Below are 14819 nucleotides of genomic sequence, written 5' to 3'. Positions count from 1 at the left end.
ACTGATATATAAACAGGAAAAATGTTGATAAACTAGAAGAAGGACAGTTATATGCACTGTTATAGTAACCTACAGTAACATAATGCCTACAGTGGATGTTGTATTTAGCCGCCGGTTTGTGTTGGAATGCCTTACTGTGTTTCCAACCTACATCCCCAGTCTGTGTGGTCTCCCGATACTATACTGTGTTTGGCTGACCTTCAGGTAACAGCTGTTGGCAATGTCAAAACAATGAACCCGGAAGGTCAAAGCTCCGGGAGATCCACGGAATTTAGGAATAACATTATATGACTTTATGACTACGATAGTAAACAAAGTCAACAGATACTGAACTTCTCAGGAAGCTTGTTCATTTCATTGGGGTCCATACGTTTATCTGAACACCAATATAGAAAAGTAATATTCTACTTCAGTTCTTAAGAGTCCTGCCACACATGAACTATTACTTACACCGATATATGGTAATTAAACAGTTGTCTAATTCCTCAAAATGCAAAAATAAATAAATAATATGTAAAACATGAAATATGCTTTGCCTGTATCACATGAGGAACCTTTCAGTGATCAGTGTTTCCCGAGAGGGGGAGAATCCAAAAAAGACTGACACGAGAATACATACTGCCTGTTCCCAACATCAGAATGACCTCGTTGATTTGACATTGTATCAGCTGCGTTCCAAAAGAGACAAGGGGAGGTGGTGCGAAGAAAGAAGGAATTGAGTGAGACTATGGATCTGGAGGTGACAGCAGTTGTATGACTAGCCTATGGTATAACTCTGTAATGACGGCCATACACCGTTTCCTGATCATCGGAAGAAATGCCGTCGTATGTTATGTATAAGTTGGATCATCTTCGTTCATATGTTACAAACGCTGGTAAGACGATTAGATTTCATTATTCATTCATTACAGATAAGCTTTAGGTAAAGTGGACATTATCTCGACATATTTCGACTGTGTAACATACACACGTTTGCATAACTTATCTACAACTTACACACGCGTATATGGAACGTATTGAGATTGATGCTTATACAAGACTTATGCTACGCACACCAGCGTATTAACCAATGTGTTCATCATTAATATGTGACGGGTCCCTAATGGGATGAAAATGTGTCACAGTTGCATTTTTAGATGATGTGAAAGTCAATTAGTAACTTTCAACAAGAACTATAAACTATGAATACCATCTGACGATAATTAAACACAAATGTACTTCACATGCAGGTTAATCAATATGGAAGCTAATGCGGTCTCTCGTAAACTTCAGTAATGGAGAGAAGGTCGGGAGAAAGTCTGGCTTGGAGAGATCATTTAATTGACCAGTTTATAATGATAAGGATCTTTTTAAAAATAAGTGTTAAAATTTGACAGAAAATTAATTCTTTACAAAACGAGTGCTGATGACTAGGATGAAGCAATTGGATTCAACAAAAAATATTCTGCTAATGATCTGCAGAATATGTTACCATACAAAATGATACGTTGCTATGTTAGTGAAAATACGAAATATGCAGACACGTGATGTAACTTCACGTCAAAAGCTGAATAGATGCGCAATCAATCAGTAAGTCAGACCTAGTTATATCCGTCACCAGGTGGCGCTATTCGTTCCATCCTTCATTAGGATATGATAAATGAGACCTGAAATGTCAATTAGACTTATCAAAATCTCACTAGAATTACTCCACATAAAGAGAGTGTTTTTCATTGGTGTACATCTGGGACCCGGCCCTGTAAATATTTCGGTATTAACTTAACATTTGGAAATATAGAATTTCAGACAGATAAAAGAGATATGTGCACATAATGCATGTGGAGCCTGACAAAATCACTTATTCCGTTCACTCCATGCCATAAAAAATGGTAAATTTGCACACGACCCTTTTGCACATGTCAATTTCATTTCCTTCGCCAGCTGTGCACAACTTCCGACTACGACTCATTTAAATATACACGAACGATTCACGAACTTGAAACTTAGGAATCGGACAATAGAAATATGCTTTAAAAGGAAGATGATAAGGAAGAAAGGATTATTAAGGTTAGATATGTGAATTATGCATGAATAAATATGCATTATCAAAATGAACCTGATAACGTTTTGCACAAGAGAAATGATAAAAAGAATAATTAGCCTTCAAATCCGAGTTTCTCTTGACAGAGGAAAGAGAATTCCTGCAGCTAAATCTCAAAATAATTTGCTGTCACCGTTTTCGAAATTTTAATTCCAGGTTTTGACATTTCTTCCAAATAAAAAAGAGAAAAATAAATCACATGCCAAGGATATTCTCGTTAAACAATGACGTTTATAGGCCCTTTAAGACGAGCTTCCTGATCAACGTGCAATAGTTCACACTACAAAAATTATTCTCTTATTGCAAACCCTGGAAGTATCAGTTTGCTATTTGGCAAGTATATGCTCTATAAATGAATGGTTCTAAACTCCCTGCTTCCTATAAACGATGGAAAATATGTCTTCCCAGCCTTTGAGCATATACATAACAAATGCGTCGTTAAACAGTAGGAGTGGTATGTCATACAGTTGCTTCCATCTATCCTGCTGACCTGATTTCGTTTTCTGACGAATCCCTATTTGTCTGTATTGGGCTAACATCTGCAGGTCCGCCCCGATTGATGATGAGTCTGTATGTCTATATTGGGCTAACATCTGCAGGTCCGCCCCGATTGATGATGAGTCTGTATGTCTATATTGGGCTAACATCTGCAGGTCCGCCCCGATTGATGATGAGTCTGTATGTCTATATTGGGCTAACATCTGCAGGTCCGCCCCGATTGATGATGAGTCTGTATGTCTATATTGGGCTAACATCTGCAGGTCCGCCCCGATTTATGCCTGCCAATGTTAATAAAAAATTCCGATGAGGCGGTTCCCTTTAAACTCCTAGTTTAATATGAGGTGGCTTGCATGCTTTCATCTATTCTGAAATTTCATGGAACTTTGGAATACAGGGTGTGTGGTTTTATTACTGCGACAGCCGATGCACAAATAATTTACTTAACATCAAATTAATTTTATTCCTAACATTTCAGGCCTTATATTAACTAGCAACAACAACAACAACAAAAAGCTTGTGTTACATGTTTGGATGGCTTTCCCTCGTTTCTGGTAATTCTAGTCTACCGAATCTTGTCATAGTATTTTTGGTGGCAGCAAGGTCAATGTCCTCTTGTAATAGTATTTTGGGTGGCAGCAAGGTCAATGTCATCTTGTAATAGTATTTTGGTGGCAGCAAGGTCAATGTCATCTTGTGATAGTATTTTGGGTGGCAGCAAGGTCAATGTCATCTTGTCATAGTATTTTTGGTGGCAGCAAGGTCAATGTCCTCTTGTAATAGTATTTTTGGTGGCAGCAAGGTCAATGTCATCTTGTAATAGTATTTTTGGTGGCAGCAAGGTCAATGTCCTCTTTTCCAGCCATTTTTGCGCCATGATAGATTACCAATTCACTCCACTAATTCACTCATTCCTTCTGTTTGAGTAAATAAAGTATTTTGTGATGCTGTATTTTGACCGTCTCGGGCCCGGTCACTCGTCATGTCTTTGTTTACCTCATTGATGTAATTGATCACAGTGACACTGTGTGATGAGAAAAGCTTGGAGATGAAATATCTACTATTTAGAGGTTTTCATGAATAATAACTCAGATATCAGAACTATCGGTTGAGACCCGAAGGCTAAACATTGGAAAACCTAGACAGCTCAATTTCATTTTGGATATAAATGGCGACAGGTGTCGGTGTTACGTATACACACGATCCATATGACGGAATAGACAGAAGATCTGTCGGAACTATACACTACATTAGCTCTTATGGTTGCCATAGTAACAGAGTACTTTTGTGAAAATAGCCATTATTGGTATTAAATGATTGTTCAATATCAATTCGAAACTTATAAATCTTGTTCTAGAATATCGCTGATCCATCTGTTTTCTGTCACACAGCGCCACGCTAGACTGCTTCGTGCAGAATTACATCATTTGAGTCGATCAAATACTTTTTTACGCAATCGATGACGTTGACTTTTATATCGATTAAATTACGCAGATATTTGTGATACACGATCCATGAATTTCATACCAGTCTAAACCGCCTCTTAATGTGTAACAACGCTTAATATTAACACTCCGTATGTTAACTCGTTAAAGAAATCGCAAAATGTGAAATCCAAAATGAAGAAAGTTTTACAGGTTGACAACGTAAGTCGCGTCCAAACCATCCTAGATACATAGTTGATGATGTTTTGGATAATAAATTTAAAGAGATTGTGATATTGCAACCTCAGACCTATTGATGATAGAAAACACTTGCTAGATAAAACTAAACCTTTTTCCTATAAACTTAACACAATTTATTGCCATTCGCTTCACATTTTTTCTTCGATGTCTTTTATTGATAAATATTCATTTTATTAAAACAGATAAACAAATAAAACCAAACAAACAGAACAAATCAAACGCGTAACAAACAAATGAACGCTATCGTTTTGTAATCTATTAGTATCAAAATTCTTACAAACCTCTTTTTTCTCTCCCTCAGACTTCTGCAAATTTCAATTGAACGAAATTTGCGGATAACAATATGTAAATTTAGGATATGTTTACACATGTATCTAAAACGAGACTAAAGCCATTGGTGCTAACTCATCATGTGTGCTATTTGTTATCAGTGAAGCACCTTGTAGATGAGTGTACGTTGCACACAAAGTTAAAAAATGCAGTACTCATAAAAACACAAAACGAAATTGTCTTCAATCTTTATACAGCAGTTTTAATGATGAATGTGTAATGAAAACTAGCGGTTTAATCAATTTTCTAATTTTATTAGATGAAGAAACGCCAGTAGTACGGAGTGTTAGTTTCAGTTAACAAAAATCTCTGCGAAAAACATTTCAGTTTTATCTTACCCGTGTATTGGACATAGACTGTCAGAAATAAAATAAATTGGAGCAATATAATGAGGTTTCCATTGAAATTTCGTTATCGAGCTTTCCATGTGACCTTGAATTAATTAATGAAATGCTTTGCAGTCAAAGCTCGCATTGATTGTAGCCATCGCATTGGGCTTATTTCGGGAATCTCCACAGCCGTGGAAGATATGACAGTGAAAATCATTACCCAGAGACAGAGTTGGTATAAATTACGACCCAGAGACAGAGTTGGTATCGGTCACCTCTGAAAGATCGAGTGAGTTAAAGGCACCATCCAGGGATAGAGATCGTGTAAGTCAACACCAAGAGACAGAGTCTCATTAACCATACACAGACAGATTTCGTGTCAGCCACCACCCAGAGACACAGTTCTTGTAAGCCACCACCCAGAGACACAGTTCTTGTAAGTAACATGACAGAGTCGGTCCAAGTTACTTGACAAAGTCGGTCTAAGTCACCTGACAGAGTCGGTCGAAGTCACCTTACAAAGTTGATCTAAGTCATCTTACAAAATCGATTAAAGTCACCTGACTGAGTCGGTCTAAGTCACCTGATAATGACAGTGTCGGCCTTATTGACCAACCAGAGACAGAGACGTCTAAGCATCCGTACTAGTGATGCAAGTATGTACTGACCATGACTTCATCCTTTCTGCTTGATGTTAGTACCGGCCAATGTCCAGTGTAATGTGACCATGTGGGTTACCAGTTACAATGCAAAAAAATCAAACAAAACATCAACGCCCAACAAACACTCTGAGGTATCCTTCTATACTACACACCCACGTCTTCAATTGTAATAAGCCCCCCTTTCTCCAAAGTCACCATCACTGACTGATAAAGGATTGTATATAGATGTATGGAACTTTACTTCCCATAGTGATAAAGGATTATATATAGATGTATGGAACTTTACTTCCCATAGTGATAAAGGATTATATATAGATGCATGGAACTTTACCTTACAAAGTTAAAGGATTATATATAGTCATCTAGTGACAAAATATATATATATATAGTGTGTACCTGACTGAAGGATTATATATATATATATATGTGTGTATGGAACCTGATAATGACAGTGTCGGCCTTATTGACCAACCAGAGACATATAGACGTCTAAGCATCCGTATAGTGATGCAAGGATTATATATATATGACTTCATCCTTTCTGTTGATGTATATAGTACCGGCCAATGTCCAGTGTAATATAGATGTGACCATGTGGGTTACCAGTTACAATGCAAAAAAATCAAACAAAACATCAACGCCCAACAAACACTGTGAGGTATCCTATATATATGTACTACACACCCACGTCTTCATATAGATGTATAACTTTACTTTCTCCAAAGTCACCATATATGACTGATAAAGGATTGTATATATATGTATGGAACTTTACTTCCCATAGTGACAAAGGATTATATATAGATGTATGGAACTTTACTTCCCATAGTGATGGGGAATCATATATATATGTATGGAACTTTACTTCCCATAGTGATAAAGGATTATATATAGATGTGTGGAACTTTATTTCCCATAGTGATAAAGGATTATATATAGATGTATGGAACTTTACTTCCCATAGTGATGGGGAATCATATATATATATATATATATATATATATATATATATATATATATATATATATATGGAACTTTACTTCCCATAGTGATAAAGGATTATATATAGATGTATGGAACTTTACTTCCCATAGTGATAAAGGATTATATATAGATGTATGGAACTTTACTTCCCATAGTGATAAAGGATTATATATAGATGTATGGAACTTTACTTCCCATAGTGATAAAGGATTATATATAGATGTATGGAACTTTACTTCCCATAGTGATGGGGAATCATATATATATGTATGGAACTTTACTTCCCATAGTGACAAAGGATTATATATAGATGTATGGAACTTTATTTCCCATAGTGATAAAGGATTATATATAGATGTATGGAACTTTACTTCCCATAGTGATAAAAGATTATATATAGATGTGTGGAACTTTATTTCCAACAGTGATATAGGAATATATATAGATATAAGGAGTTTTACTTCCCATAGTGATAAAGGATTATATATAGATGTGTGGAACTTTATTTCCCATAGTGATAAAGGATTATATATAGATTTGTGGAACTTTACTTCCCATAGTAATAAAGGATTATATATATATATATGTATGGAACATTACTTCACATAGTGATAAAGGATTATATATAGGTATGTGGAACTTTACTTCCCATAGTGATAAAGGATGATATATAGATATATGGAAATTTACTTCCCATAGTGATAAAGGATTATATATAGATGTATGGAACTTTGCTTCCCATATTTGTTCTTCAGAAACATGTTTGACGGAAGACCTGTCATATGGTGCATTACATTAAGAATAATTTAAGATTAATAGAGAGAACATACGGTTGAAATAGTACGATGACGAAATTGATATTTGAACATAATTAGAAGCTTCTCCTGATGCAAACTGAACTCTGGTCATTTTGTTTCATTAGATGTGATTCTTAGTTGAAATCAAACACAATGATACTAAACATAGAATGGAGCCATTTGTTAAAGGTCGACTACTGATAAAAACACCAGCAAGTTCCCACACAGTTTCTGTTCAATTTCGTCAAGTAGACACTTGTTGCATGTTCTTATCTGTTTCTGCTATTACTGGTAGGTATGGAGCGCAAAATTCCGCCATCGATTCATTCCTTATCAACCTCTTCTGGTAGTAAATTGCATCATATATTTCCTCCGAAATAGCTCCTTTTATTGACACCATGCTTCAGCTGACAATTCGACGTTTAACGACATTTTGGATTTTGTTGGCAATTTACGCAAAGAATAGTTGGTTTCTAGAAACCAAATAAAATGAAAGTGCGTAAGAGCCGATGGAGTGGCATTAAAAAGCATTGGAAATGACTTTATATGTTAACCATTTGTCTGAGTGAGAATATTGAGGATTTTCTGTTTCTTTTTCAATGTTATATAGCAGAATGCGGGCGAAACCCTTGAAATGAACGCCACAGCGTCCAACAGTGTAATGACTGGGTTCATGTTTTCTAGGACATCATTACTGCAGTTAAGATTTAATTAAAAAACAACAGAGAAGGCTGTCGTTGACATTTATAGTGTGAATGAATGCCAACTTCCCTGATTGCCTGTGATGGTCGTACGCAATGTGGTTAGGGAACCTGCAGAATTCGGTTATGTAAAATGTGCATTAAACAAATCCTAACAAGAAGTCATAGAAATCCCGAGACCCCCGTACCCATCTGAACGAAAGCTGTCTGAACGTTTGAGTGTCAGGGTCCAAGTAATGAGATAGCGGGCGTATTTGTTTAGTAGCTTGAATCACGGTGCGTATGATACTGTTTTCTTTGGGGATTTACCCTATTAGTTTGCGTCAGCACTTTTTTTTTAATTCAGAAATTGTATCTTGATCGTGCTGAGAAAAAAATGAATGTTTTATGCAAACCCTTGTAATCAATTTTATTTTGTTCTGTGTTTATTTGATGTGCTTAAAAAGTGTTATAAAGCGACTTGTGAAATCTCGATGTGACATGCTATAATTGAAGCTACAGCACGTCACGTGGCGGCCATCTTTGATCCGGTAACGACAAGCGTCTCTTTGATTAGGATGCAATAGGTGAGTAATGACAGTGAATGTTAGAGGCGAATCAAGAGAAGACTTTTCAAAATTGATCTTTACAAACACAAATTTAGAAGGAATCGTGAAATACATGGCTTTGCTATAAAATTTCATATTGAATTGAAATGATTAAAATAAATTACCCAGGTTGAAGTCAGTTCAAACCAATCGATATTGATCATAATCCACTGAATTTATCTAGCATCACACATTCGGATTCTGGACTATGCATGAAGGTGTATCATCATCTGTTAGCGTTTACAAAAATAAAATTAATTAAAATGTATTCCAATCACACTTTGTCTATCCCCACACAACTTAGGCTCTCCAAGACCAGAGTGCAGAGCGCAAATTTTAGAAATGCCAAATTCTGCATCAATGTGGAACCTGCATGACAAGATTTATCTGCCATGAAATTATAGAATTTTGGCAATTAATATAAAGCAAATTTTAATCAAAATCAGGATTGAATTTACAAGATATTGCGTGTACAAATATTTACCATCGCCGAATTTCTAGAAGACTGCACAAAAGTTGAGAAACACTCGTAGTAGTATATTGTCAGGCGGTATAGGCACAGTACAAAATCAGGTATACGTGTTATGTCGAAAATAGATTTAGCTATATTGGCATTACTTAATGTTGCATGTTTGATAAAAAAAACTTAGTCCGGAATAATATATTTCAGTTTCCATTTCAAAATCAAATAGTCAACATCGCATCAATTCGTAATTCATATTCAAAATCGACATCTCAGAGTCAAAAGCTGAGAAACCCCAGGTCTGTACTTCTAGGGTAGGAAAAAAACATAAAAACAAAGTAAGGCCGACTCGTCAAAAAAATCTTTGTTGAAACTGAATATTAATTAAACGACAGATGAGACTTATATTGGGACATGTGAAAAAGCACGAGGTGAATATGACCATCTGTTCTAGAAGGGTGAGCGTCTTCTTCTTCATCGACGAAACCTGTTCTGTATATTAAGTTAAATCAAAGTAAGGTCATCTCCAAATAAGAACCGTAGTTAATAACAACGAAACCAATTGGCTGATGTCGACGTCTATCACAAATTTTCGTTAAATTCAGAACAAATCTTGTACTATCAAAGCAAGTGCGATAGTACCGTAGATTGAGGAAGCCGGAAGTTGACTATCGTGAAATGGAAAATTCACAACAGGGAAAACCTGCTGGTGGCATCGAAAAGAAGCAAGGCTATAAGCGGTTCGTGTTCTTGATTCCAAGTATTATAGGCATATCCAATGAACAAAGTGAATTAATTTCTTCGTATTTAAATGAGAATTCTAACGCTTTCGAGTAGTCGTTGTTTTCTGTTGCTATAAAGCCTTCGTTGGTTACAAAACCTGTTACACAGTCCTAAAAGGTTTCACAGTTAGTACCTATTGGTAGGATCTTTCTACCAATCTCAACGAAAATGCTTTCAAAAACAGATATATAATCATTCCCTTGTCTTTATCTTTGAAAAGCAGAAATTCTTAAACCAAGAGAATTAAAGCGTTCCTTTGATTTGGAGTGAGATATGGTAGTGTACAGTATGAAGTAACCATATGTTATAGAAAACATTTTTCAATGGTTGTAAACATGGAAGTTCCAAGTTTGGATAAAGGCATTCATTTGACCATTTTATATAGGTTTATGCTAGATTTAAGAGTCTAATTTAAGGGAACGTTCGTATCCTTATTGCTGACTGTTAATCCAAAAGTTTGTAAGATTACTAGGTATGTTTTCTTCCAAAAGAAGAATATGTAAGTAACAGTGTTTTTTTCGCCCCTAAACTCGACTTCACGACGTTGCGGAGTTGTTGGAGCACTTTGATCCAACCGGCAGACTTGAATTGTTGAATTATTTCACAATCTAGTCTCCAATAGTCAAAAAGAAACGTCCTCTTGGTGTAGTAGTGTGTACAACAATAACATTGCGAACATCTAAGAATTTCTGTGGAATCCCTGTGCGGTCCTCAAACTTATTGTGCCCATTAAAACTTATATTATGCCGATGTCATTGATTACGAAAACCTTTGAGAAGTAAAAAAACTTGGCTTTTTGATGAATCTTTGTTTTCATTGCACCCACATGTTTAGATGTTACAGCACGTGCAGAAAGCAGTTGATTACACACACACATTGCATGTGCGTCAGAACGTGTACAAATAGATTCCGTTGTAATAACCAAGTAAAAATACGATTTTACAAAGTAGATAAAATATCTGTCTTAAATTTTAAAAATGAACCCTGAACAAATAATAAAAAAAATATTCAACATTTATTAAATAGCATACATTCCACTTCAGTTGCTTCAAATACTAATGATTAAATGCACATACAACATCTGGCGCCATGTGACTTCACATGAATGTAAAGATACAAAATTAAGGAGCATGCATTCTTTGTCTTTCAGTTAAAAATTGAAAACTTACTTTCGTACTTTATGAGTACATTGCGTACTTCAGATACGCCAGTGTGCACTGCCAAATATTCTTATGTTTGACAAGCTTGTGTAACTACCAGTATGATGAAGATTGCCGCAAAGGAGAAATGAATCTAGCTTATGAAAACAATCACAAGATCAGCGATAGCATTTGGATTTTAACGTAACGAGTAATATCACAGAGGAGCTTTTGAGATATGACATTAAAACCCTGATACAAATCCCCACTCCATACAGCCGATGAACATCTAGCTTGGATTTGTTTGACTCTGAAGCATCTGTTATCGGCTAGGTACTGTAATCAATGTGTCAGGCGGATTGAGCCTCCTGTGTAATTATTGAACTTAATGAAGCCAAACACTAAAACCCATTCCCTTAGAAAACACCACATGAATTAAAACCTTTAACTTTTCGGAACGAAATGCTTCATCTTTAACTCCGCTTCCATGTCCTGTTTGAACTTACAGATGTTTTCATAAAGTCATGAGATATGAAGCAGATGGTTTGATGATATGAGTACGAAGTTCTGCCATAATACTGACTTAACTAGAGACATCAATCAACTAATTTGGCTTTGGCGACTGCTGGTTAGGTCTCAGACAGTGGAAACAATTTCCTATCGCTTGCCAAAGAATCCGTGACAATATTATCATCGTGTGTCATTATCATTACATAAAATAAAATTGATTTTGTTAACATCAACTTCGCTTCCGTTTCTCCTGAGTATCCGAGACGCTTGTTACATACGGGGTTCCACCGTTACCGTTGTCATCGTCGTTATTCTTGGTTTCTAGAAATTCGTGTTCATCCAGTGCAGTTTTCACGCTTAAACTACAGACCCGCATTTAATTAATAATTTCTAAATCCATGGAAAAACTACCAAAAATGCCATAACAATTTATACAATCCAAAATGACATGCACGGGCGTGTAATATGTTATTCTTGAGAATAGAAAACATAACGCAGAAAGTGACGTCTTTCTATTGAGTATAATTTCCCATTCATCACATTATCTTTGTTCCAACGGTACCTACATATTTAAACTTGGATCTCAACACGAGCAGATGACGGAAAGGTGTACCATCACATAATTGCATTACACGTTACAAGAGGTAATTAGATAAACAGCGGTGCATGATGTATGTACACAGAGGTTTGCGCTGTAGAAACAAAGATATCCAACACACTCTATTGGATTAAAGTTTGCTACAAATGTATAATACTCCCGTACGTTTGTAATCGCTACTCTGTCCCTGTTGTAATCCAATTAACTTTTTCCCGCCCTTTTCTTGGTGTGCCATTAGGATGATATACTGGTTGCGTTCTTACTCATTTTAAAGACAAATATACATTTTGTTTTTGTTGGGGTGTTCTGTGTTTTAAACGAGATAAACCAGATACATTATGTGTGTGAAGGAAGCAGTGGGGCAATTCTGTCAAGTAGTCTAACGGATTTGAAATCGACCAAGTTCTGTCAGAATATTAAATCTTATGAAACTTCACACAGTTGACAATCATGTAACTAGTAACTGGTGTCCACTGTAGCCAGTATTTAGCGTGGTACCGTTTATTTCTCGGAAAGCCGTGATTAAATTTAGTTTCGTCCTAGCAATATCGCGGCCTAGACCGATCTAGATACATCACCCTTGCGAATATTTGTCACCATTGGGGTTTCACAAGAGAAATTGAGTTATCCATAATTAAATTTAAACCAAACCGTATTTTACATGTTTAAGGTAGACAGTGCTGCACAAACAAGACATCGACACTATAGACTATACAGGGGTACGTCCACAACCTATCGGTGATCATGGCTTCATCCATTAAACGTTTGTAGCCCGAGCAAAAATTACGAAATGAATGAATTTAAACATGTTATAACTGAGTAGCATTTCTCAATAACTATATACATTGTCAAAGATCGGAACTTTTTAACTTACTATTTCAGTGATATAACCAACATGCATTGGTCTGTCCGGCTTCGGCTTAGTTCTGTCGAGCATTACCAGAGCCTACGTCTGTAAACATTATTTTTTTCTAGTAAATGAATATGGAAAATCTATTACAAACTTTGATAATTGTCTCTTTCAATCTAAAAAAGAAAGAAAAAGAAAATCTCGTCACAAATGGGAAGGATTTAAGGTTGATTTCCAAATATTTGTTGCATCTTTATATTATATAAATATGTTTTTATATAGGTTGCGGGACATTTGAGTACGCTCTCGCTGTCTCTTATTTTTTTCTTCAATATTGAAACAATGAACGATGAAGCTTTATCAGATAAAAAAGTAAAGAAAAAACAATTCTCAAAAACAAATTTTAACAGCATTTCTTTTACAATCCTAATCCTGAAACAACAGAAAAAATTACCGTTATCAAACCCTGAACATTGACAAAAGTTGTTATTTCAATTTACGTTATAAGTATTCTTATCAAAAGTAAACAATATGTTGCTTTCTTACCTTGCTTATAGAAGATTTAAAAATGACTATATCCAACATGGGAGACAATTGAAAATAAAAAAGTACCTCTCAAATTCCATAGCATTGACGCTTTTAGCTAACAAAGTCATTTAAACGGTACTTGGTGTCCTGGTTGCTCAGTATTGAATAACGCACACGGACTGATTAGTCCTTTGTCAGCTTGATATCATCGAGCGGGGTTTTTCATACAACCGTGTCCAGGTCATGATATTTCAGTGTGACGGTACTATAAAACCGCCCGTCACTGGCATCGTAATCCGTTGACATCGTTCTCATATGTCCCTTAGTTTCCATGTTAAATGTTAGCGATCTCCACCACACAAAACTGAACTTCACTTTGGCGAGGTCGTTGACAACCAACTGAGGCAAGAAAGATAACTCTTCCAAAAAGTTTGACTAGACACCAACTTCGGACTGATGTCAACACATGCAGTTAATTCGATTTCTGCGTGACCTAATTCGTTGACCATGTAGGAAATTACTGATTTGAGTAGGTATGCTTTTTTTGTTACAATGTTGCAGAACAAATGAACATGCTTCTTCCTAGTATTTCTAAGAAACTGATGATCGAGAATGTGTTAGTCTAGAAGGACAAGTCTGTATGTCAGATCACCATTCGGTTAACATATAGACTCATTTCAACATAGCAAACGAAATTTAACTGAAAACTTACTACATAATATCTCTGTCTCTCTTGATATATCGAAACTGAGACTAAGTTTCGTTCTTGTACCACATGGAATATCATGCGTGACATTTCGTCACTTCCTTGTCACGTTCATCACATGATCAGTGATCTTTGAGAGACAACCTGTCGTCAGATCGACTTGACTACGCTTCAGACGTATATGAATATGGAAGTTATTTCTCAACTCCATTCTCCCTTTGTAAGCCAAGATTCTAAGTGAAGAGGTCACACAACTGATTAATACAACACTGAACTCGTCCCAATAACACTCCACGTATAAGTCGTTGTAATTCCCCTTATTACCCGAAAACAGCACTTCCATATGTTTATTCGTTTTGTTTTATTCGTTATCTTCCTTATATAGGCATAATTCCATTTACTTGTAATAAATTCATACTTGTCAACTTCAAGGGTCATTTTGAGCTGAGGTCTCCTATAAAGTAGCTAGTGGTTATCTCACAGAACGTATTGCGGGAAGTCCACCACACGCCTTTCTGAGCAATCGTATTAAAGCCTCTTGCCTAAGGAAAAAGTGTGTTTCTTAGCTTCCTGAGAAACACAAAGTTAA

This window comes from Ylistrum balloti, unplaced genomic scaffold (assembly GCF_031769215.1).
Source record: "Ylistrum balloti isolate Yb309-2 unplaced genomic scaffold, AGI_CSIRO_Ybal_v1 Utg369802, whole genome shotgun sequence".
NCBI classification, from domain to species: Eukaryota; Metazoa; Mollusca; class Bivalvia; order Pectinida; family Pectinidae; genus Ylistrum; species Ylistrum balloti.
Note: the sequence above shows the minus strand (reverse complement) of the source record.